General features: G+C 39.3%; 1 protein-coding gene across 2 annotated transcripts in view; it reads right to left on the reverse strand.

Annotated features, from left to right (window-relative positions):
• Positions 1 to 25,284, reverse strand: part of bru3 (CUGBP Elav-like family member bruno 3) — a 975,444-nt gene that overhangs the window by 821,605 nt on the left and 128,555 nt on the right. The window lies entirely within an intron of this gene.

The following is a 25,284-nucleotide window of genomic DNA, read 5'->3' on the forward strand; positions in this document are numbered from 1 at the left end:
CTGAGGTGCACCCACGAACGGACAGGTGGCGCACGAATCGCCTTGGCCCGAGGGACCCGCCAATTGGGACCGTCATTTTCCGGCATTTTCCGACTCGCTGATTGGTGCATTTCTCAACCACCAGTCCCAGTGGAGAACACGCGAACACGTTCATCTCAGCGAATCGGAAAATTCGACGTCTCCACTTCCGTGTGCCTTCCGTCAACGCGGCAAATTCACTTCCGGCGTGGGTGAATCGAAGTGAATTTGTGTCTCCAAGGGGTCAGTTAGCATCAACAAGTCAAGGGAACAACATCATTCTCCCGCAAAAAACGTATCATTCAAACCGAAGCCTTATCGGAACACAACGTATTCACCCTATCTCTGTAAAAAGTCGTAGGGTCGTACGCGCATCGTGACGTCGATTTTAAAATCGTATCGGAGATTTACGCCCTCCGTTGACTCGGCTCTCAACGCATCCTACAGTCTCGTCGCGAACGCGTACTCACACATTGTGAAACAGTTCCTTTTAAAATGTAATACGATAACATTCCTCTTTAGTTTGCTATCGTTTCTGTGTTTCTCTGAATTGATTAAAAATTTATCCGTTTCAAAATATTTATTTCTCTTGATATAATTTATTAAATAGTCATACTGTGATAACACTTAAGTAAAGTTAATTCAAGAAAATACTCCGTTTCATCAGGTATCGAACGTTTTTTATATTTAATACGCCGTCGCATGAGACATTTCTCAATGTTGCGTCATGTTCAATTAAATTGACACACTAAGTTCCGACAGAAATAGCGAAAGCACTAGTGCGTTCATAGAAAATTAATGTTGTTGACTCTACTCGAGGGATTAGGTAACTATAGACTCTGAATATTACACGACGAATACGAGCTGCAGGACGAGACACTTAAGACAACCAGCTAAAATGACTCATATAATTTTGAAGGTAGAGTGAAAAGTTTGATACAAAAGCTGCTTGATGCCCGAGGGACCATTATATGATGAATAAAACTTTTTACCAAGCAGACGTGTTGAAAAGATTTTAACGTCATGTTTATCTTTTTAAGGTGGTTCGTGTAGTTTTAAGCACACACTCTTTTCTATGATCATTTAAAGCCGCTCAAGTCGGACATAAAGAAAATGAAAAATTATTTATAAACACATCTGCAACGTAATATTCTTGGATTTATTAAGCAATCCAACTAATGCAATGTAAAATGTGGAAAAATTGTCAAGACGGCTAAGCCAAAAAAATAAAGCTGACTTTCAAACCTTCTAAACACATTTGGGAACACATTTTGTTCACTGCGTAATTATCTTTAAAGCTGTAGTAAGTATTTAAATGATGTCTTTATGCGTAGCTCATCTTTTATTTCTCAAAATGTCGCATAATTCAGATATTGGAAAATTTTCATTTATACAATCACATTTATCTAGCGAATAACAATTTAACAAAAATTTATGTAGTAGGTATAATATAAATTAAAAGAAATCTAATATTTCCTGTTCGTTAATTGTAAATTTGAACAATCTTATGTGTTTGGATACCGACTATGATAATATTAGCTGTTAGACACAGAAGTTTGAATGTTTCTGTCTTGCCCCTGTAACTGAACCGAACTGTTCACGAAGACCTAAGTGCTTCTACACTGGAACTATGAACTAGCTAAACTAATTGTGACTCTCCTGACTGTTCATGCAAGAGTAATTTGCTGATCTCCGATTTCCGCTAACTAACATAAAACTTTTCCTCCAATCTCTGTTCGAAGGGCTAAGAAAGATAGCTTGACGCTGCTCACTACTATGTACTCGAATGTTTGTAAACACGATGATTATATGTCAACTGTTTAAAACCGCCTGCGTTTATTCAATACGAAGTTTACTTGTGTAGAATTCAACGGTTTATTAAGTGTGTTATACGATTAAGTTATACGATGTATAATAGATCACAAAGGTTTGATCGTTTTGCTAAAAAATATAGAAATTGTGATATCGATTAATTTCGATAAAGATGATTTTCAAATGTTAACTTCTAATTGATTTTGACCCTAAAGGAAGAGCAGCACGATTTTCTCTGATCCTGATTGTGGTAGAAACTTTTCCTTCGAAGCGAAACGTTCGTGCAAAAGTTAATTAAAAGTGGTGCTCGAATTGATCGTATGAGTCTCAGAACGTCTTCCAACGGCGAAGGTTTCAGAAGGTGCTACTCTACAACTGTGTATCAATATTTTCAGATATAATTATCCGTTATCGAGTGTTTATCAAATGTGAATTCCCATAAAATCAAATACACTAGAGAACGAATTAGCCTCTGTGACGAGAGTACCAGAATTTAAGCGGTAATAAACGAACGAATTGTTCCCATGATATTTCCCTGACTAACGGATCGTTAAAAAGCATCGCAACGTAGCTGCAGGCGTAACAAGGCGAAATAAACAAGGAAATCCGAAAAACGAACATAAGCAGATTTAATTCGCGATGCGTGTGTAGGAAAAATGTTCTTCTGGAGGCCGAGCGTGCTAATCAAGAATTTCATGAATAACAACTCGCTCTACATCTGGTTCTCTCATTTGTGCCGGTGCTCAGCTCCTCGTACCCTTCCCTGAAAAACTTGGTTTCTATTTAATTACCTAGTCCTTTGGAAGCATGGGGCACCTATAACTCGAGCGGCAGTGCCATTATTCTGCTCCGGGCTCCTCCGCCTTCCCAGCCATCCGCGCGAACATCCACTTCGCATAAAAGGCGAACCAGGTTGCGGATCCGCACGGAGAAGCGCGACGGGCCGGGGGACGGAGGCGCATCTTTTCAAATTATGACACCCGTCTGGTTCGTGCTAACAGTCCGCGCCGTTTTCAAAAGGCGCGCGCCATCTATTCGATACCGGTCGCCCGATCGCTCTCTAAAATGCAATGGATGAGGAGAACGAGAACAAGAACGAGCCGCAACAATAACAACGATGACGGGATCGCAAATGACGACATTTCGCGAACCGTGACGACACGGGCGTAGACAGCGCGGAGCGTCTATATTTGAACTGCGAGCCGCTGCAAGCCCATTTCTATCGCCCGGAGCTAAACGGCACCGGGAGCTCGTACCATGAACGGAATCTAGGGCCCGATCCGCCTCATTGAATTTCGCTCAATCGCGATTATGATAATGCGTGAACGATCGCCCCTGCCATGGATGCGGTGCGATAGCTGTTGTTCCCATTCAAGACGGCGGGAGAAATGCGCGCGATCACAATGTAAGGGATATCGAGGTGGACAAAGGCGACAGTGAAAAGTTGGCCTGGAGGAATTGCCGTTGAGTAATGCCATATGAAAAATCGGTTCCATCCGTGCTCGTCGTTTGTGGGAATGTGTGTTACTAGACGATACGTTTGTAGGACTCGCACGAGGAAACAGGTGGAAAAAAAGTTCAAATAACGGAAGTTGTCGAACATGGATGCCGGGAATGATGGACGTTCAATGGTCGCAATGGAGAAGTTGTATTTGAAGAGGTGAATCAGTTTATTGTAATTTTACACGTTCTGTGGTGTAGTGTTTTTTCGGTTGATTTGAATTTGTTTTCCATTAACGAGTAGTTTTATTGATATTTTCGTAACACGTGCAGAGGATACTAAGACAATCGATCCGTGTTGACGTTCGTACATATAAACCGTATATGTATATTTCTAATTCGGAGGATCTCCTATTTCACAGTCAAACATGGAGCGAGGCTGGACTATTATTTGCAAGTTGACTGTTTTGATTCCTCGAATTATTTGGATTTATAAAATATCTGATTTATGTGTCACAAAGCCAGCGAAAATCTCAGCATACGTGAAAATAATAATTTTAGCTATTCCTTTAGCCCTGTATCACTAACTTCGCCAGAACAACGATCGTATCTATTTATTCCGCGCAGCAAGTGCTCGCTGTTTGAACAGAGTTTACCGATCTCAGGATTAAACATTGCCGTTCAAATTTCTACATTTCCATTAACAGTAGTTAACAAACAGTATGCATTTGCACTATACAATCACCCGATCAAATCATACTTCGTCATATCCCGAACGGTAAACAAAAGAGGATATTCTCCGAATTGGATTCTGCTCGAGAAATTGAAAGCGGGCACCAATACATACGTGTGCCTACGTAGACGCGAGACTTGCCCGACCAGAAATCGATAAACAATTAGAGATGCTAGGTAAACAGAGAAAGGCCGCCTCTACAGTGGCTTCCTAAATGAACCCCGCTTATCGATTAACGAAGAGAAAAGTCAGCCGCAGCGGCGAGATGGAAACATCTTATCACTCAGCGAAGAAGACGCTGATTATTTTCGTTCCGTGTGTTCGGGGTCTGGTTTGCTTCTTCCCTTATGCCCGGAGATAATGGACACTATTACCTTAACGAGACTCCAGTCTCTTAGTCGGTAATTGCTTCGAGATATCCGAGAGGGCCGGTATATGTACGGTGATGCCCTGTGTTGCCCTGTGTTGCACGGAGAACCCAGACGGTGTTATTGCCGCAGAGGCTACTTGCCCATTTCGCGGTGGTTATTGTTATGGGCCGGTGGCATTAAGATGTAGACCGCGCTCTCACACGAGACCTATCCCACATAGACCCGTATATACTTACGTGGGAGAATTTCATTACGCCGCTTCATAACCGGTAGACTTCACGGCAGCGATAAATTGAGATTGTATCCCTTCTTGTTAAATCTGCCCGCGTAACCCCCGTGCCCCATCGTTCGGACGACGAGACAACTTAATCCACGTGATTGAACTACGTCGTCTGCCTATACCAGCCCCGGTCCCCTAACATTGCGATTGCAGATTGCTGCCGCACGCCGCCGTCAATTAATACCGAGAACGAAAGCGTTTCGTTTCAACAAGTTGGTATATGATTCTCTGGCAACTGATTTCTTAACGAGGCCTGGGTACTCGAGGCTTCAAGGTTAAGGAGAGACCGGTTTATGGATCGAGGATTGCAGATTAAATATGGGTAAGGGGTTCTACTGTTATAATGAAGTATCAAACGTGTTTCTCTAGAAGCTATATTCCTTCGAGCCTCGTATAGTGATATTTAATAGCCTGATTTGAATAAAAGGAAATAGGTTCGATTTGTTTATGAATTCTTTATGGCTCATTCTAGGAGAATTTATGGGCGAATTTTAATATTTTTGTTGGATTTCAGTGCGAAGAATTCATAAAAGATCAGACTGCTTTTTTATTGTATTATAAAGTTTTCTTTGTTAGGTATAAGTGATTCATAAAAATCATTTTATTTTGTTTTGGGCGAGAGACTTCTGTCGTTCAAAAGATTGGGATTATACCTATTTTGTCAGAAAGAAAATTTGCGATTTTTTATCAGTTATTTGATAACTTACGTAGGTACTAGTTTGATTTAACGTATGCAAGTATAGAAACATGATAATGTTGTAATTATTATTCTATATTACTTTTAAATTACCACTTCTGTCTTCTTTTCGTCCTTTTCTTGAAATATGATCCTTCTAACGAGCATTTTAACACGAAAGAGTAACTATTTAACCAGGATGCGATATATTATGGTCTTTACGGTGCAACCAAGTAACTTCAAATGAGAGTATTTGCAAATCTCTAAAAAGGTGCAAGAGAACTTGAAGTAAAACCACAAGTAATAGAGAGTTACTGCTCCTTCAAGCAAAGAATCAACAGTATAATACAAGGAGACCCTGATAAGGCATAGAAATTAGGCATAGCATAGGCTAAGGCTGACTAGGCATAAGGGACATTAATAATTAAACCGATTCAGATCACATAATCACTTCAAATGCATCGATTCCTCCATAATTTAAATGTTGCATACATTACAAGCATAGTAAATTCAAACACATTAAAATGGTTCACATTTAACAACATGCTTCACCATTAAAAACAAGATCACGTAAATTACCCCACTTTCGAAGCTTCGAAACGATATCATCTACCTAAGAAGAAACGTAGCAAGCTTGAACTCGGTGCGTCCTGATTGAAGAAGATTTTGGCTTCCACGCGAGTGGTGTATCCGTAGCAGAGGCAAAACGCTCGCATAGCGAGACGAAGGGACAAAACGAAGGAAAATCGCGGCAGGGAAGGAGACAATGAAAGAAAGAGAGATCGAATCTGGTATCTGGATTAGGATGATACGTAATCCGTAAGACGGCGGGTGGTACGAACGAAGGATCCGCTGGCAGATCCCATCGCAGGAACTCTGCGGGTACTTCGCTCAGCCAAATACGACAAGAGCAGCAGCCTAACCCGGTAGAGCCGCCGAGATGGTTTACGGCTCGTCGCAAGTTGGTGAAATTTAAGAGCGCATTTAAAACTGGTTTGGCGCGATGCCCTGCGCCTCCTGGAGCTGCTACTGCCGGCAAGAGATACCGCCCGAGCTCCGACAGGAGTTTATCGCTCCAACATTCTTGGAAAGCTTTGGATGGATTTCCCTCCTCAAGCTACCGCTTCTAGCGGCGTCCTGCCCTATCTCTTCCCAAGCAACTCATGTTCCCTTCCAACGAGGAGGATCAAGAGGAAGTCTTCGTACCGAGTTGTCACAAAGATGGTCGGTCAAGATTCCCCGGAGGAACCTTGCGGCGTTACCGAGGCCGACCGGTCTTCCTTCGAAATTCAAAGCTCCCTTGACCGTTACCAAGGAAGATTTAGAGGGGCCGGCGGGGGAACGGGATCGGGAACGCTTTGAGCTCGGCCAACTAAACGCCGCGACGCGACGCGAGGCGACGCTTCTTTCCGCTACGGACCATTCCTTTCATGACCCTCTAGGACACACACAGCCTGCGATAATAATATTATACCGAAATATTGAATCGCTTGAACGGGACACTCCGCGGAAAAGTAAATTCCTACGGGCGTATCTGAGACATAGTTCAACGCTTAATGGTTATCTCGAATTAATTTAAGATAAATTCAAACGCAATCTCGTTCCTCGATGGTTGTTAACGTTATTCCTAACGACGGTAATCTCGGCGGCGTATAATCGTGTTTTGCGATAGCACGACGCCGTATGTTGATTACACCCGGTTCTATTAAAAATGGATTTTATAAAAGCAATCTAGACCGGCGATCGTTGTAGAAGAAAAAAGACGATAAAGAGTACAGTGGGGGATGAGCCTCGGTACCCTCGGCCGATCCACTTCGAATGATAATCACCTCTAGGAGACTCAATTTCGCGCCCCTGCCACCCACCCCCGACCTCCTGCCGCCTGTCCCACCCCCGGCCGCAAGTCGTGCACCGGTGCCTTGAAGGTTCTACGCCGCAGAAGGGTGTATCCTTCACTCCCTTCATCACCTCGAACGCCAGCATCGACTACCTCATCCCCAACGCCGCTCCCCACCACCGGGTCCGTAGACTATCCCGAACGATCTCCTCCACCCCCAGCTATCCACGCTCACCCCTAACTGATTGGAGTACCAATCAATGCGGCATTCAGGCGGCCGGGCTGAAACTTTAGGAAATTAACTATTCACTCCCTGGAAATGGTTATTTGGAAGCCCGGAAAGGCAGTCGCGACTATACTGCATCCACGGGGACGGCCGGCAGGCGACAACAGATAAGACAGTTTAATTTTCAATTACGCCCGCGGAGTAGTCGCCGATTGATTGGACGCCACGCTATGCCCTACAATTTCGAGGCTGACGGCAGGTCGTCGTTGATGAGGAATTTTCGGCAGTGAGCTTTTTGCTTCTGCGAATGGACTTTCGAACAAAATTGACTTAGGAAAAAGCGGTTGGGAAACGTGATGAGGGATGATTGGATTGTTTAATTGGTTTCGCGAATGCGAGATTTGACGGAAAAGGGACTGCGGATGTATTTTATTGGGCAGATATTAAAATTTAATTATAATTTTCTAGAAAGTTAACATACTAACCCCTTGTCTTACAATATCATGACAAATTCGTGGTAAATATTTCAAATAGAATCTAACAAACATAAATATTATTCAATATATTTGAATTCAAATTATCTATCATTCTTCTGTTATCAATGGTTATACTTGAGAGCAAACGTTGACATAGAATAAGACTTAAATTTTCTCATCACTTCAATAAATAATTAATAACAAAGTATTTAGATCGATGACAGTTTACAAAGAAATCCTAGGGCAAGGCGTTAAAGCAGTTAATCGAGATTCTAGTTTATAAAATTAGTTTTACTTTTTCGTTGAACCTCGTATTTTACAGGTACGTTGCCGTTAATTGTATGGTTTCTCACACCAAGGTCGACGATAGAGTCTTTAATAATGTTATTCCTGCACCTGTTGTTGATGAGGATGTCGCGGTAATCTGCAAAGTCGGCTAGGATATTTACAGTTACTTCGGCGCAACGTCCCATCGAGGCAGTAGAGCATGCCGGATTTATGTGATGTTTACACTCGTGTAAGGCTGCTAATACGGCCTTCCGACAACAGTCCCCGCACGATGTCACGACCTCTCGACTGCGTCTCACTGTTTGAAAGTGAAACTTCTGTTTGTACGTTACTGCCGGCTAATCCTGTATTTTACGCCAGTTGCCCTGCCGCCAAAAGTGTGCGGCAGTAACGGAGATACAGCGAAGGACACATAACGTTTTGTCAAGGACTGCAGGATTTTCGAGCGGAGGATATATGGAGATCCTATTCAACCGCCACACAGTGGAGAAACCTTGGAGGGGTGTATATATTAAAGAATTTGCGAAAATTTGTTTGTATATTACGCGAATTCACGTAGAAGGTGGGGTACATATGGCACTAGAACCAATCGATGCATTGTTGACATTAGAATGTGTGGGAAAGTATTAGGAAATGTTAGAATAGACCAATTATTCCAGCTAAATGACAATTTAGATTCTATTTAGATTCTAGACAATCGAAATCGTCATTTAAGAGTTTTCATTTTCCTAATGAAAGAATAATGTATTGAGTCGAGTTATAAATGAGATTCGTTGTAGGTAAAGTGCAACTTCCAAGAAATAACGGATTATTTTTCGTGGAAACTCAACTATTTGTTGTTTCAAAAATAGTATGAATTTTAAATAATGGCGAAGAACGTATTTTAGATGAAACCACATTTAGTACACCTACATTTTATTGGCGAGTAAGTTTTACTTTAAAAAAGAGAATTTGTTTAGGATTCAGCTCATTATTAAGTTTCTCATGGTATTTCCAGAAAAATAAAATATTAGTTATGTCTCATCGATTCAAATTCTTAAATACATAGACTGCTTTTCAACAAGATTTACGATTCTTTTTGGTATTTCTAAATTTGCTATACTAGAAGTTCCAATATACAATTTTTTATTAATAATTTTCTAAAACTCTTCGGTGATAGTGAAAGGACTTTTATGTTGACGGTTAAACATTTTTTTTCAAAATTAATTGTCAAATTGAAGTAATGTTATTTCGTGTAAAATAAAATTTTCTATGAAAACTTACAATGACTGAAGTAAAAGGAACTAACGTACTTCTTCTAAACGGTTTTAATACGCCACCATTAAAATAAATAATATTGAATATAATTGTATTTTATATCTATTTCCTTACCTTAACAATATATTCTTTCAAAATTCCTTATAGATATAACTCTACAGTTAGTAATATAGATCTATAATTTAAAGTCCTCATTGCAATTACTTAGGTACCCTCATTCAACGTGTACAGCATAAATTTCTCAATTTATGTCATATAAACTTAAGAAGCCCTTAGCAGTATATTCTCGCAATTACCTCCCTTAACTGTCACACGTATATCTGTACGTAAACGTGAAGTCATTGCAGATATTTTATTTATGTATAAATTGAATGTTCACCTGGTACGTCTTAAAATTCATCTGCTCATTAAATTTTATGCGCCGCTTAACCTAAAAATTATGACCTACTGTATACTGAAATCCATCGTACAGTATTGAGACATTTATGAATTACAAATCAACGGCAACTCGTATTAATTATTACATCTTCACCATTACTATTTTTATTTCTCTTTTTAATTCAATTATGCAAGCAATGCTTCTCATTGGCTTTAGTATGAACGCGATATCATAATTGCTTCATAACTTTATGTATGTGACGTTTATCATTTTTATTGTTTTCTCACTATGCAGATTTCCATAATTATTTCTCTCAATTTTTCTTCATTAATCGCATTATAACAAGTATCATGTATTTACTTTATCTCTTTGTGTATCTTCTTATTTTACATTCTCCTTTCTTTTCCCCAACATTTTCTTCCTCGTGCTAATATTCTCAGTATTCTCGTTAATTACTTCTGTCACGCATCGGGAACTACCATTAACACGATGGTCGCCGATAGCTTAAAAAGAACAATTACATCATAAACGTCATTCTTACCAAACAAAAAGAAATATATTTATAAAAGCATATACATATGTACAAGAAAAATAGTTAAATAGGCTTCTATGCAAAATTCAGTATACCACTACAAACAATTGAAAATATAAACATTTGACAATGTAACACTAAAACCACCGAGCAGTTAAATTGACTTTTTGAAATTCCTCTATGGAAACTCCAAGGTCACATCTATTGAAACTTTAATTGATCTACAATTCAATTTGCGTATTACTAAATCACTTTCTTTAAAAATTGCTCAGAGAAACAGCTGCTTTTTTAATACTTGCAAAAAGAAGAAATCAGGAATAAATCATTTTGACTCGCCTAATAGTTTTAGTGTCGAATGAGATCGGGAACTACCCCATCGACAGAGCCATTTCACCCGAAATTACCCCATACAAAATTCTCAAAATTCTCGTGGCAGTCAACGTGTTGAACAAACGACTTTTATTAATAATAACAATAACAGTAAATTAAAGAACGAATTTTCCACGGCTCGCTGAATCGTAAATCAGATCTCGGCGTCCATCCGTTTCCACCGTGAGCGAAATGGATCTCCGATCCAACTTGTCAGCCTACCAAAACTGTTTACCATGTACCGTCGGCGTTCAGTTTTCGGAAAAAAATCTATTTACCGTAATGCTCGCGATCGTTGATGCCTCCGCTGTCGGAAGGGGAAACGGATGGACGAAATCGCACGGAATGGAGCGGGGACGACGTGCCGTTGCTGGCTGTGATTCGGTGTAGTGTGGGAGCGCGCCACGGTAACTCATTCGCCGATAAATTTCGGCGGCCGAAGCATCGATCACAATGTTCTATTTTGCTCATTGGTGTTTTTGTCGGCGGCATTCGATTCAATTCGAGGATGCGGTGAGTCGATATATCTCCCGAGGTGTCATGCGCCGCCCGTAATGGATGGCGGCTGTACCCTTACCCTTACCCCGAAAGGAGAGGCCGTGCCAAGAACCTACCCAACCCCCTCCCCCTCCAACTCCAATCGCCTCCGTTCCCAACCCTGATCCCCTCTCTGTCTCTCTCTCCCTTTATTTTTCACAGTGTATACAGGGTGTCAAAAAAGAGGTTCCGAATATCAAGAGCAAACAGCACACGACAAATAAAAGAAAAAGCTTTAATAAGCATCCCTCGGGGAATTCATATTTTCAGAGTTATAAATGATTTTTTGCTTCAACTTAAGCGACTGATTTTACCGCTTCGCAGGGAAACAATGAACCTTATCGTTTCTCTTTTCTCCGGTTATAATGATATTATAATTATAATAGTGCGTAGAGCGAAAAGACAGATAATCCATTGTTTCCCTGCGACGCGATAGCGTCCGAAACGAGAACATCAGTCGCTTCAATCGGAACAAAATATTGTAATATTGAAAGTGTTTGGTTTTCGATTTTTAGATTTTCTTCTATCTGAAAACTGTTGTCTATTGAAGATTTTGACCCCCTTTCTAACTTGTACATGCTGCTGCGAATCGAAACTGACAAATTTTGCCAACATAGTTGGAAGGTCGTTTTGAGGGAAAATTGTTATGTACACGCGAGTCGATTCATCCGCTTTTATGAAATACGTTCAAAAATATAATAGTGATATTAATGTTTCGTATTAATAAACGAGGAACCTTTACTTTATCAATATCTGAAGAATTTGTATAAATCAGCTTAAATCAGTATAATAGAAATAATTGTCATTAAAAGTATCTAGATTTAGTGTACCTGATTAATTGTCGTATACATAACACTATCCTTTTCATATTTCGATGATAAGTACGAATAGACAATATCACTTCCCAAAAATATTGGCGAGGTTTGTTGAAATTTCGAACACCCTGTGCATACTTTCCGTCGAACGGTTAGGTTCGCCTCGTCTTCCTTTACATTTGCCGACATCCGCGGGCTAACCCTCGTTTCCTTCTTCCGATAGCATACAATTCGATACACGATTACGTAGCCCGCTAAGTGGTCACGGAACACCAAGGATTCAGCCGGGAATGGATATGCGCGGGGGAACTCCGTGCCGAGTATAAAACGCTTCCGCTCTTGATCCCGAGATAATAGAGATATTACCGCGGCAAAAGTGTCACATTAAATCCGTAACACAGGAACGCGGGAATCGTATTTGCATCCCGTTAGTATAGGAGAATGATTGTTCTGGTATGCAAATCGTCGTAATAGCCTACGCACGCGAATTCTTTGCGAAAAGGTAATTTGTTTCAATTACCGGGCGCGTACCACGTACCGTTTAATGAGCCAATTCTCTTTTCGTAGCCAGACATGTTACGGAAACTTGTTAAGTAGCTGAACAGAAATTACAAATTAATCAAATGGAATCGGTTTTGCGAAGATACTTAACATAAATATATTTATTATTGATATGTAGTAGTATAGATAAATTTTTCACAAAAATATTATGAAATAAGAAATATCTTCGTGAAATTTAATATGTAATTCATTTTTTTTTTATTTTTCATAGGTATTTATACTTTTTCCATGTAAGATAGTGATAGTAATACAAAGTATTGAGTGACGGTGGAAGATTTATAAATCGAACAAATCTCAACGCGCACGAGATGAGAGGGAAACGGTTAAAGACACAGATGCGATTCACCGAATCGAAACATCATCGATGGAGAGTCTATAACGCAAAAAGATTTCCGAACCGGAAACGAGCAAACACGAAAGTACGCGGAAGAAAACGCACGTGCGATTGGTCCGACGAGGATATTCATAACGTGTGAACGCCCACGAGCGTTCGAGCGTGCGTCGAATGCCAAAACGTGCGAAAAGAACGGATGCCAAGAAAACCTGAAAGTGCTCAGGTGATTCCGGGATACCGGAAATACGCGGGGTTGAACGTAAGTAGCCAAGTTTGCTATTCGCGGTCCGTAACGACCGACCGACTTGCGAAAGAAACGAATCGTGTAACTTTTACGACTTTTAACGAGATCGTAAGTTTATGCTTAAACGGGTATCAATTTCACAGACAAAAGTATTTCAAGCACAATCGACCATTTCCAACCGTTTCGAGGATTTCTTTTGTTTCAGCCACTTGGGGAGAATTTCGGTGGGTGTACCGGCACTATTCACGGCAGTTTAGCGTTATATACATCGCATTTTAGTGTTCTTCGCGGTGATTTCAGAATTCAAGTAACATTAATGAAGAAGTATTGGAGAATATAATTAATATTTCCTATATAGTGGCAGATAAAAGTATTCGTGTCATCAGAGTATTACGAAGAGGATAATTATAATCGGTAGATTTAAAATATTACTTCGACGAAGGTTATTCTGCTTACTATTTAATAAAAACACAAATGAAGAAATAAATGTAATGTATGATGATTTACCAATTAATTGGAATAGAAATTCATAAATCTGAGACTACATAATTTACATGTTGAAATAAAGTTATTTTACTACGACAATAAGACGCATACTAGTCTCTTGCTTTCTCTTGCCTGCTTCATGTGATAAATAAATTTATTATCGTTGAAATTATTTTATTTATTCGAAACATTATATATTCATTATTTTCATGAAACTTTACTTACGAATGAAATACAAATGAAGAATAAATCATAAGATAAATAGTATCACAAATTTTCTTTATGGAATTAATTTCGCATTGCAACCAATCTCCAATAAGTGATGAGCTTCTTGTAAGTTTAATATTTATTCGAGGGAGCCTCGGCTTTAATAATGTCTCGAACACGCTTTAGCATATTCAATAGGAGGTGGTCGCAGTATTGAAGCGTAATACTCTAACACCGTGGCTGAATCCTTGGTCACAAGTCCGTTAACAACGATAGAAGAGTGCCACTACTCTTTAAATATGTTCAAACACTTTCTATCGCGCTAAAATCATGACTCTTAATTAAAAAAGTTCATGTTCCCAACCGTTAATCCCAAGAATATAAAACTTCCGGCGATAAATTTCCATTGGATGAAATAACGATAAAAAATTTAGTTTAACACTAGATTTACGGAACAAGTCAATTCGACTCATATTGACTTTTCCGGTTTCGATTTTCTTGTTTCGTAATTATTAATATCTTAAAAGAATTGAATATTCGAAATGATCTTGAAAATAAACAGTTTCACTCGAGTACTGTAATGAATGTCTGAAGAAACCGAAGGCAATCTATTGTTACAAGTTTTATAGGGATTACATATTAATCGTGTTAAATACTCGCTAATTCTAGCGTTAAGATAACGTGTGTACTCAGTGAACGCAGTTGACTGGTTGATATATTTCAGAATAAGTCAAAGCATTACGTGTTCTCTGTTTTGCTCCGCGTCGTATATATCCGTACATACCGTGCTACACGAGTATTCGCGTCTAACATGAAACCGAAAACCTTGAGATGGGTACATGTAAACGCGAGTAATACATAAGCATTCTAATTTCGACAGAATCGTCATAGAGTGTTGGCCAGCATAGCTACGGATTTAGGGAACGTCGGGCGAATGACACTTCCCCTTGGCGCTCGGCAGCCCTAATACTGAGTTCAAGCCTCTTACCCTCCTCTTCAAGTAAAGATCGATAGTCTGGCATCATTGGGCTCCAACGGCTGATGCGGAGGAGTCGAAGGTGGAGACGGGGGTGGAAACGGGGCGAGGATAGGGAGAGGTGGATGCAACGGAGAGAAGGTGAATGGCAATGGGAGGGACAGGAACTTTCGCATAGGGAGTATTGCCGGCTCTGGCCAAGGATTAGCATGAATGGCCATCGTCTGCGCCGGCCGAGATAGCAACATGGGCTCTCGCCTATTATTGTTCGGAGAAATTAATCGCATCCATCGCAGATTACTCCGCGATTGCTTTTCCGGTGGTCCATCCCGGAAAATACTCCTTCCACCGTGAATCGCGAGAGGCAACAATGGTCAGGTGACTTTATACCCGTATCGATGCTTTATTATCCACGTTTAAGTCGGCACGGATTGCAATTCACAAGGAAATATTGAAATAAATATAAATCAATCTGACTCTTTCGTTCGAATCGAAACGCTCGATTCTCTCTTCCTGCGAAACCTTTTAAAAATGAAAATGTAATAGACGCTGAAATCAGGTGAACGAGACGCGAAGATCAATTTGCTGATACTAACCGATGAAAAATTGAAATCGATGGAAAAATGAATCCTAGGTACAAAACACACGGATCGCTGTTTTATTTGACTAACTAAATGAACGTTCTACAGTGTTATCCCTTGTAATACTATAATTCGTACTATATTATGGAGTACTTTGGATTTTATTTATAGCATAAAACACATTATACTTTGTTCATTCTATAGAGTACTTGAAGCGAAGAAACTGATGAATAAATTGTTCGCTATTTACCATGTTTTTCACGTCGCGCGATCACAATTATAACAACATTTAACATCCGGTGGTCTCCAGTCCAATAGTATCATCCTTTGTCCCGTAGTTTGTATTTGCAATGATCAAACGTCTACATACCCAGAGGATGCAGTGCACCCCTGTCCGTAGGGGTTTCGCGGATGTTTGTCTCCCATCAAACCGGACCCGGCATAATTACATAATGACAGACATCGCTTTCCCATCCCGGGAGAAGTGTGTTCGCCCGGTAACATTCAAGATGTTAGGTGCCGGGGAACAGAAGCGACGGTAATTCCCCAGCAAATGCGGTCATTATGGAGATTTTATCAAGGCGCGTTGCCAGCAAGCTTAAGCTTCACCTTAACTCGGCCGTTCCAGCGTTTCCCTTTGCCCGGTGCTTTACGCATTGTCGTGTCCCCGCCCTACACACATTCCGCGCGGAAAATGATAATGAAAGAGAAGCAAGTGATTTAGACGCACGCTCGCGAGAACGGGGAGTAGATTTACGAATGACCATCGGCGAGGGAACGAAACCGTACGAAAGGGAAGAGAGAATAAGGGAAGGAGGAATTGATCCTTACATTATCAAGGTACTTCTTACAACGTGAACTGATAAGGGGGCTATTTTGCGCTCGCTTCCAAGAAACATTGCGTCGAATTATATATAAGCTTTATTGTTGAAAATAAATTTATTTCTTGAAATGTACAGTAGTGTGTTTTATTCAAAGATATTCGGTGTTATTATTAACACTGCCTTATAATATCGTGACAAAATTGTGGAGATTTCAAATAGCATTTAACGAGCATAAATGTTATTCAATTTGTTTGAATTCTAATTATGTATCGTTCCTCTGTTATCAATGATTATACTTTAGAGCAAATGTTGACATAGAATAAGACTTAAATTTTCTCATCACTTCAATAAATAATTAATAATAAAGTATTTAGATCGATGACAGTTTACAAAGAAATCATAGGGCAAGAGGTTAATAACTTCTTGCCAGTTTTGGAGCAACAAGGAATTGAGTTCGCAGAGATGCAGTCAAGCTACTCTTGAAACGACGATCGCACTTTACTGACAGTGGTTACTCATTACACTAAGTTTTATTAACTGAATAATAAGATAATGTCGATTAAGAATCTTTGCTGTCAAGAAAATATTCTTCCCATTTTGAAGTACAATATATACAATATTTATGCTGAATACTTCTCAAACAATTTATGCTTTTTTATTTTCCTGATAACGATTCACAGTTTTGTTTGTAACAAATGCTGCGAATGATCATAATTTTGCTTAATCCCTTGTATTTCTCCTTCTTCGATACTATTTCACTTCCACATCCATCCTACCAAGAAACAAAATACTAACTGAGAAATGCATCATAATCGATTAGTTCAAAATTATACTCGCATTGATGACAAAACATTCTCCCCGCTGGTTGGATTAAGAAAGCTCGCGGGCGAGAAGTAATGGCGCATCGACAACACGTTTTTACGGTGCAACGATTCATAAATCTAAAAATTGCACAGTCAGAAACCGATGGGCAAGCCGATAGTGCAACTATGAGCGGAGAACTACAGAATAAAATTCCACTGGTTATGCAAGTGGCTACGGATCACGCGCATACGTGTATGTAATACGACTTTAATGCGGCTTCTATTATTCAACGACTTTGTGCGCGGCCGTGAACGCGTGTCGAGTTGCGTGGCCGCGGAGTATACTCGTAATTACGACCGCGGTCATTTATCGCGGAATTGGACCGACGAAAGAAACGCGACGAACACACACACGCTCACGCATCTTCGCCAGCCGTCCGATGCCGAATCACACTCCTCCCCGGCCTCGACAACCGTTGAGGAATGATCGCGGAGTTTCCCTGGGTGGACAGTGACGAATAGAGTATACTGTTGCCAGCACGGGAAGCATGTTTTACGCTTTGTTTACCGTTTGTCATGTTATGCAAAGAACCGGGCGAATTTTTGCCGACTGCGTACCCGCTCAACCGTTTACCGCCCGCCGGCGGAACCGCCGCTGATGTGTTTGTAACGGGTAATCATTGAATACACCGGCGGAAAATCGTTATTGATGACTGTCGAATAAGAAACGGGGGAAACGGGCAGGTTCTTTCGTTCGGGAAATAGCTACGCTTAACATATATTCGCAGCTTTCATATTTCTTTTACTCTTTCTCTCTGGAAATATCTGGTAAGAAGTATCATGCAACCTCTGATATGTCATACTCGTCCGCTTCTTCTTGTTTAGTTGTGCGTTGCAGTATGGAGGAACGTTGACTGTAAATATCGACATAAGTAACATGTTTTGAATATAGAATTGTATATTCAATAAGTTACAATAATATTATACTCAGTTTTTAAGTGTAGAATGTGAGAAGGTCGAGTATTTAATGTTGTATGCAACGTTTTGATTTTCCGTGGAAAATGTAGTTTTTAGGGGTGTCATCATTTTACATGATATCAGTTATCTCGTAGCGGGCTATAATTCTGGTAACTGAGTTGCGAATAAAAATTTTGTAGAGTACAGTTCCTAGAAGACTCAAATTTTATAAGATTCTATAAGATGTAGTCGTTTTCACAGAGTCTGGAAAATCATTTTTTTCAAGTATGAAACGGTTTATCAGTTCCAGTCAATAAACAAACATTCTCCATCAAATTTAACGAGTAATGAAAAGGTACGAGACTGATAGTAATTCTTTTCATTTATAATGAAGAGTACGAAGTTACTTTACGTTCGAAGAAGAAATAAACGTTGAAACATATTGTTGTAGAAATAATAACGACAGCATCAATGAAAACAAAATAACTGAAACATGATTTAGAAAATGATTAACAAATAAAATTGAAACTGTCGTACTTCAGATGTTCCTTTCTTTTTTCCTTTTCTTACGATGTGTAACATATGGCGGTATTATATTCACCTGTTTGTTCTTCAATGGCTAATGATCGGAAATAAAGTAACAAATACTAATACTCTATAATAATACTTTCCTCTCTCTGGCGTCTCAAGTTTCTTTGCTATCTTATACTACTTAAAATTCTCTCCGACGTTAGACATCCAACTTACAACGAAAATTTCATTAAAGTGGTGCAAGAACACGACCTTTCTGTATCATCCAGTAATAATCCCTGAGTAACCTAATTAATAATCGAGTAATAATACTTTCTCAATGATAATAGTACGCGGAGTATAAGATGAAGTGACGCAATCAATATTCTCAGAGAAGAACTTTCGTTTTTTGTATTTCTTTTTCTACTTTATATTCGCTTATTTCATTACACTATGAACTGCTTTGGACAGAATTAATTTCTCCTCTTTCAATTACAGTCTCACTAAGATAATAAAAATAATGAAGGACAAAATAGTAAAAGCAACAATGTGTCTTCACGTAATGAAGAATTTACTGACGCTATACAGAAATTAATTGTTCCCGATCTAATAACTTTTTCAATATTCTCATCCTCATTGTATTTATTCAACTGACTTGTTCATCAAACTCTGTATTGTTGGTTTGAATGGAAACAAAAGCGTGCGTACGTAAATACAAAACAATACTAGGAACTGAGAGACACTATTCGAAGCCCATAACGCATTTTTCCGGATCCATTTATCGCTTCCCCTACAAAACTTCTCGAACTACGCATTCGTGTGGTATACGAAAGTTTGAACGATAGTATATACGGCCGAATAAAGTATTGTTGCGTCAGGTGTATCTGATAGGCATGCGGGATACAAATTGAGTGAGTGGGATGTGGGGAATAGTTTCGAGGGACGCGATTGTTTTAGAAAATACATAAAACACGCCGGCTTTCTAATAGTGTAAGGAATTCTATAAAAATCGCAACAAACTATAAATGCATTCATTTTCAAATCCTCGAAACTTGAATTCAAAATCTTACGAGGTCCCGAAACTCTCAACATTTTCCAAACTGAAAACTGTCGAAAGTTGATTTTATTTTTTAACAGGAATATTTCGTTTTAAGAACTAAAATCAAAATACCTCGAAGAATTCTTAATGGCCATAACGAAATACAAATAGAAGCGTAATAAAATATACAAATATACAGATTTTTGTTTGAGAATACTGACGTTTCAACTCTTCCTACATTTAATGCACTTCTACCGATTACAGTGGCAGATGTAGCTATTTTCTTTTAAATTCGCGTTGCACTATGTCATGCCTCTTCAAAGCTCTAAGAATTTCTAGTCACTAAAAATTTGAAAAGTTTCGAATTTTAAGTCCTTGCCCAACGATTTCCTTCTCATCTACGATCAATAATACTACCTTCTTATTAATAATTTATCGAAAAAGAGATATAAAGTCTAGGCATATCCTATGTTTGCTCTGAAATATAATAATCGATAGCAAAATAATAATATTTAATACGAATCCACAAAAATTGAGTAACACTTGTGTTTATTAAATTCCGTTTAAAATCTTCACTGCGAGTCTGACACGTTGTTATAAGGCAAAGAGTTAAGTAACCTGTCTTCGAAAAAAACGATCTCGCAGGAGACAGGTACATAAGCTGCCGCGTATTTCGCGGGGATTATCGTGCTCGGGGGCAAGGCAACGGCCATGTAATATGCATATATATGCATACGTGACAGCCAGGATCGCAACGTGATGGCAGAGGACGGGTCGTTAGCCGTACGGTTGTTTCGTCGGCGAGTCATGCCTAATCACCGATGAATACAACAATCGCGGCGTGATGAACGATCGGCAAGCAAGCGAAGGCCTTTATTAACGTTAGGGGTCATATAATTAGATTAGAGCGCGCCAGCGAGGCCGCGCGGACCGGCGGCCATCATTTTCCATGGTGATTTCGCGCTGAGCAAAACCTAGCTCCGGAGCGCGGCTGGCTGGGCTCGCGTCCTTTGATGTTGGCATCGGATGACGCAACGATCTTCCGGTGAATGAAAATCATTTTGGGGAGCGCCGTCACGCCGCACCGCGCCGTACGAGATTTAATTGACGGAGCCGGCTGGTAGGGTCGCACTTGAAGCCCTGTCACGGGCACGGCACAAAGCGGCAGGGAGGTTGCTTACCGGGAACGAGCGTGAAAAATCACCGGGCGGGCCCGATCCCGCGACTAGGAAAACTGAATGAGTGAAGAATGGGCATAGATTTGTCGCGGTGACTGCGATCAATATCGTCGCAGAGTTATCGACTTCCCGTGTTACGTTTTCGAACCGGCGAACGCGAGGCATAGCAGGAAACCGATGAGACTGTTGCTATAAACCTTTGTTTCGAAAGTACAGGGTGTTTCCGAAATCGTGGTACGATTGAGAAGTTAATGATTCTGTATTAACCCTTTCGCCTCGAATGGTACACACGAGTGACACTTTGAGTTAGGTGTCTTTTTCAATTTTCGGAAAGCTGGAAAACGCGTTAAAGACGAAGGAAAATTGTAGCGCACGAGGATCTTTGCTTGTGGCTGACAGCTTATGTGCTGATTGTTATTATTGTTATTAGTGCTTACTTTTATCTTTCACTGAAAAGCTTCAATTTCAGTTGAAAGCAGCTGTTCTCGGTTCTCTCTCTAATTTTTCGTCCCGAATGGTACACATAGGTACCACTTTATGTTAGGTACCATTTGAAATTGCTGGGAAGCTAGAAAACGCCTTAATGGTAAAAGAAAATTGTATTACACGGAGATCTTTGCTTATGGCTGACAGCTTAAGCGTTAATTATTATTATTATTATTATTACTATTGGTGCTTATCTTTTATTTTTCGCTGAAAAGCTTCAGTTGCACTTGAAAGCAACTGTTCTTGGCCCCCCGTTTAATTTAGAAGAAAAATATATATTCACCGGTGAAAGAGTTAAAAAACAAATTATGAAATAAGTATAGAATAAGATTCTTTTATATCATACTTCGTTCTCGGGATAATCGTGTTTAGGTTTGCTGAATGAACATAATGAAATGGTGACAGTTGATATGTCTGTTGATAATTTACTGTTTCTACTTGTAACCATTAATGCGTGCGTAATGGATGAACACTCGAAGTTGCTCATCTCGGAAATAAAGTTTTCCACGAGAAAATATCATTTTATGTTCCGGATTTTCTTTTTCCTGTAGATTGCAATTTTTCTCAACTGTACTATGCATTAAGAGATGATTAAAACAAACATCATTCATTCAAAAAGCTTTAGTAATACGATTTTTAAGATGAAACGAAAGGTTAAATTAGACGAAATAATTTGTCAATAAAATGTACGCTAGCCTATATGAATCTTATAAGTTATTGAGTTAATATTATCGTTTTCAATTCATTGTTCGCGATTTTTTGATCGTAATGATTATTCGCCTGAGTTTAATCCTGCAGTCTTTACTTTTGTCTCCAAGTCGATATTCAACGTGAAAGACGATCATTAGAACCCTGAAGGTAACCGATCAGTTGAAGAAAGCAACCTTAAAATTTGAAACACTCTTATAAATAATAAAAGAGACTCCTTTCGAACGGTGTATAATTCACAGTACGATCTGCTTTTAATAAAAAATAACGCGGTTTTATAAATACGTTCGAAGTAAAAAGTTCTACGACAGCAGTCTATACCATTCTTCTGCCATAGCTGCACGTGTACGCGTGAATCCGTTAGGAAATCTATCGCGCTGTCAGTTTTACGTTAATGTAACAGAATGACAGGGGACTCCTCTAATCGATGAAAACTATTTTGGCATACAACCACGAGACAAAATTTAATTCATGTGCGTGCTATATGCCTAGTATATGTGTGTGTGTGTATGTATGTATGCATGTGTGATGCGTGTATCTATGCGTCTACTGGTGCACGCGTAGACCAGAATTCATGCGTGCCCGAGATGGACGACACCGTTGCGAAGAAGAGACGGGACTCATGGATCGATAACCAACCGCGTAGCTATTATGCAGATGTAATTTGGCCGGCAAACACACTACCGGGTCCGATTTCCATCCGATTGACAGCGAACGCTATCCTTCTTCCTTTCGCGGCCGTGTTGCGTTCCCTATTGAAATAACATTTTTTTTTTTTATTTTTCATGTCGCATACTCCATCAATCGATAAACAATTAATCTTTGCGGTCTTAAAATCTCATAACGTCCGGCCGGTATTTCATTTTTTTTTTTCGGCCATATTGCAGCCATGTCTAAATTGATGACTCCGTTGGACATTATTGATTGGTTTGATAAATGTTTTTCACTGAAATTATATTATACGAACGTATCATTTTCCGTCCACTGGAACCTTAACAGGCTTTTAATTCATCGAGACGGATAATGCATTTTTTATACTGCTCATTGTGTTTCATTGTTTTCCTTTCGATTTACGAGACAGTGGTTGTAGCACGTTGTCTTTACTTAACTATTTTCTTCGAGAATGATGGGAAATATTAGTGAATCGTTTAACATCGAAGATTCTATTCCATAATTTGAGAGCTGGAGCATTTCCAGACACGAACACTCGAAAAATATTTTTATCTCTCTTTTATTGCTAATATTATGTAGACTGGTGGACAAGAAAAATATTATTTCAATAAACTTCATATATTATTTAAAGGATTTAGTATTAAATATACAAAGGTATGAAGTAATAAAGTCTGTGTCTCGGAGTTTACTATCTCGTATAAAAGTTCATAATAGTATAATAATTAACTCGAACAAAAGTATATGCATATTATCAGCTTTATTGATGAATTCAATAAACCACGTTCAGACTTGTCTTCTCTCGGAAACTAAATTAAAACATTTCAGTGTAATGAATTTAAATTGCAATTAGCTGACACATTCCAGAATAAAAATTTCATCTGGACACGTTCACTTTCGTTAAATATTAAAATAAATATTACATAGAATTCATCAGAATGAAGCTCCCCATAAATTACAATACCCTGATCAAATTTCACTGACGTGCACACTTTCATTCGTCGCTAAATCCAATTTAATCGAAACACGGATACACAATTATTTCGCAGCGAGCTGTTATCACATTTCTTTCTCGTGACATTAATTTCACCATGAAATTAGATTCAATTTACTCGCGGAATGAATTAAAGCCAAGATTCATGTAAGGGCCGGCGAGGTTCATAAAAACTTCTTAAATGATAAATACGGTCTTAGGAGGACAAGAGAGTTGGGCGTGTAATTACCGAAGAGGGGCGCGGGACTTAGGTGATTATGGGTAATTGCAAGCGTTCTGACCATAATTAGAACGCTCTATCGTGCGTGACATCGATCAAGCTGCCTCCGAAGTCAGGTTAGTCCGCGTGGCTATCAATAACTATCAATTCGACCAGACGTAGTGAGGTTGAATCTCTCGGATCGTAACTTGAGCGATTCGTAAACGGGCGAAGTAAAGGGAGACATCCATCATCTTCGAGAGCCTGTCTAACATTACGTCGTTTGGAGCACTTGCCCTGGGTCAGAACGGATAAAGAAGCGATAAAGAAATGTAGCTCGTGTCAGCATCGTCAGTCCTTCACCTTTCATTGCCTTTCAGGAGATCTTGGAAACTCCATTAACTCAGAAGCGATGCGGTGGAGCGTGAAACTGTTATTCACATAGAATACATCAATTATGGGGATCCGATATACTTGATCTCGTAGGTGATATATCAGCGATAAATTTCATCTCCTGTGACCGGTGTAATAAATTGTCCATTGTTTTCAGGGTGCAAAGGGAAAGGACACAATACCAACGAAAGAATACAAGGGTCTACGCCGGGTTCGGAATCGAAAATAACTTACATGAGTTATTATATACTGGAAAAGCTAAAATGAAATTTATTTTTCGCCCTCCGGTATTTACGACGATCGTATTTTAAACCATCGAATAGAATTCTGAAAGAAATTTAAGAGCTCCGTGAAATTTATAACTTTTTAAGAAAATATTTCAAACGATGCTTAATTTAAGAGCTTTCGTGAATTGTGAGTACCCATCTAGCAATACATTTCTAAGCATAGTTCTTTATATTCTCGAATTATATTCTTCGAATGTTATTAAAATTATCACTGTTACTTTGTTGAAAGATTTATTACAATAAAAATTTAACAATGCATGAATTAACGTTGACGATTAACACTAGGTTTACGGAACACGTCAATTTGACACATATCCAATTTTATGAGTATTCTTTTATAAATGTTTACATCTTTACTTTTAAACCCCTAATTACCAAGATCTAAATGAAAGAACGTCACTTTTTCTGGAAACGATAAAATAAACTGGACCTAGAGTTAATCTCGGTCAGGTGTAAAGCAATTCGCTAGGGGAGTCGTCGTTGAATTTTTTGATAGCATTTTCAGTCGTCAACGACGCGTTCGGGACGTACACGCGGGTTTTATCGTTGGTATTTATAATATATATAAAGCTTTTAACATGCTTCCTCGTGCCGATACTATCTGGCGGGCACAATTAGCACGACGCCGTTTCATTGTGCGTCGACTTCCCACGAGTTGCGTTTACAAGTTTCATGGTAGGATTTCATGGTCAGCGAAACAACATTTTACGAAACTGCGCACTTGTGGATTTTATTGCTGTATTCAGTATCAAAACTAAGTTTACGATCGCGGAATGAGAATCAGTTTCCCTGGTTCCTTTCG

The sequence above is a fragment of the Nomia melanderi genome, chromosome 3 (assembly GCF_051020985.1).
Source record: "Nomia melanderi isolate GNS246 chromosome 3, iyNomMela1, whole genome shotgun sequence".
Classification (NCBI taxonomy): Eukaryota; Metazoa; Arthropoda; class Insecta; order Hymenoptera; family Halictidae; genus Nomia; species Nomia melanderi.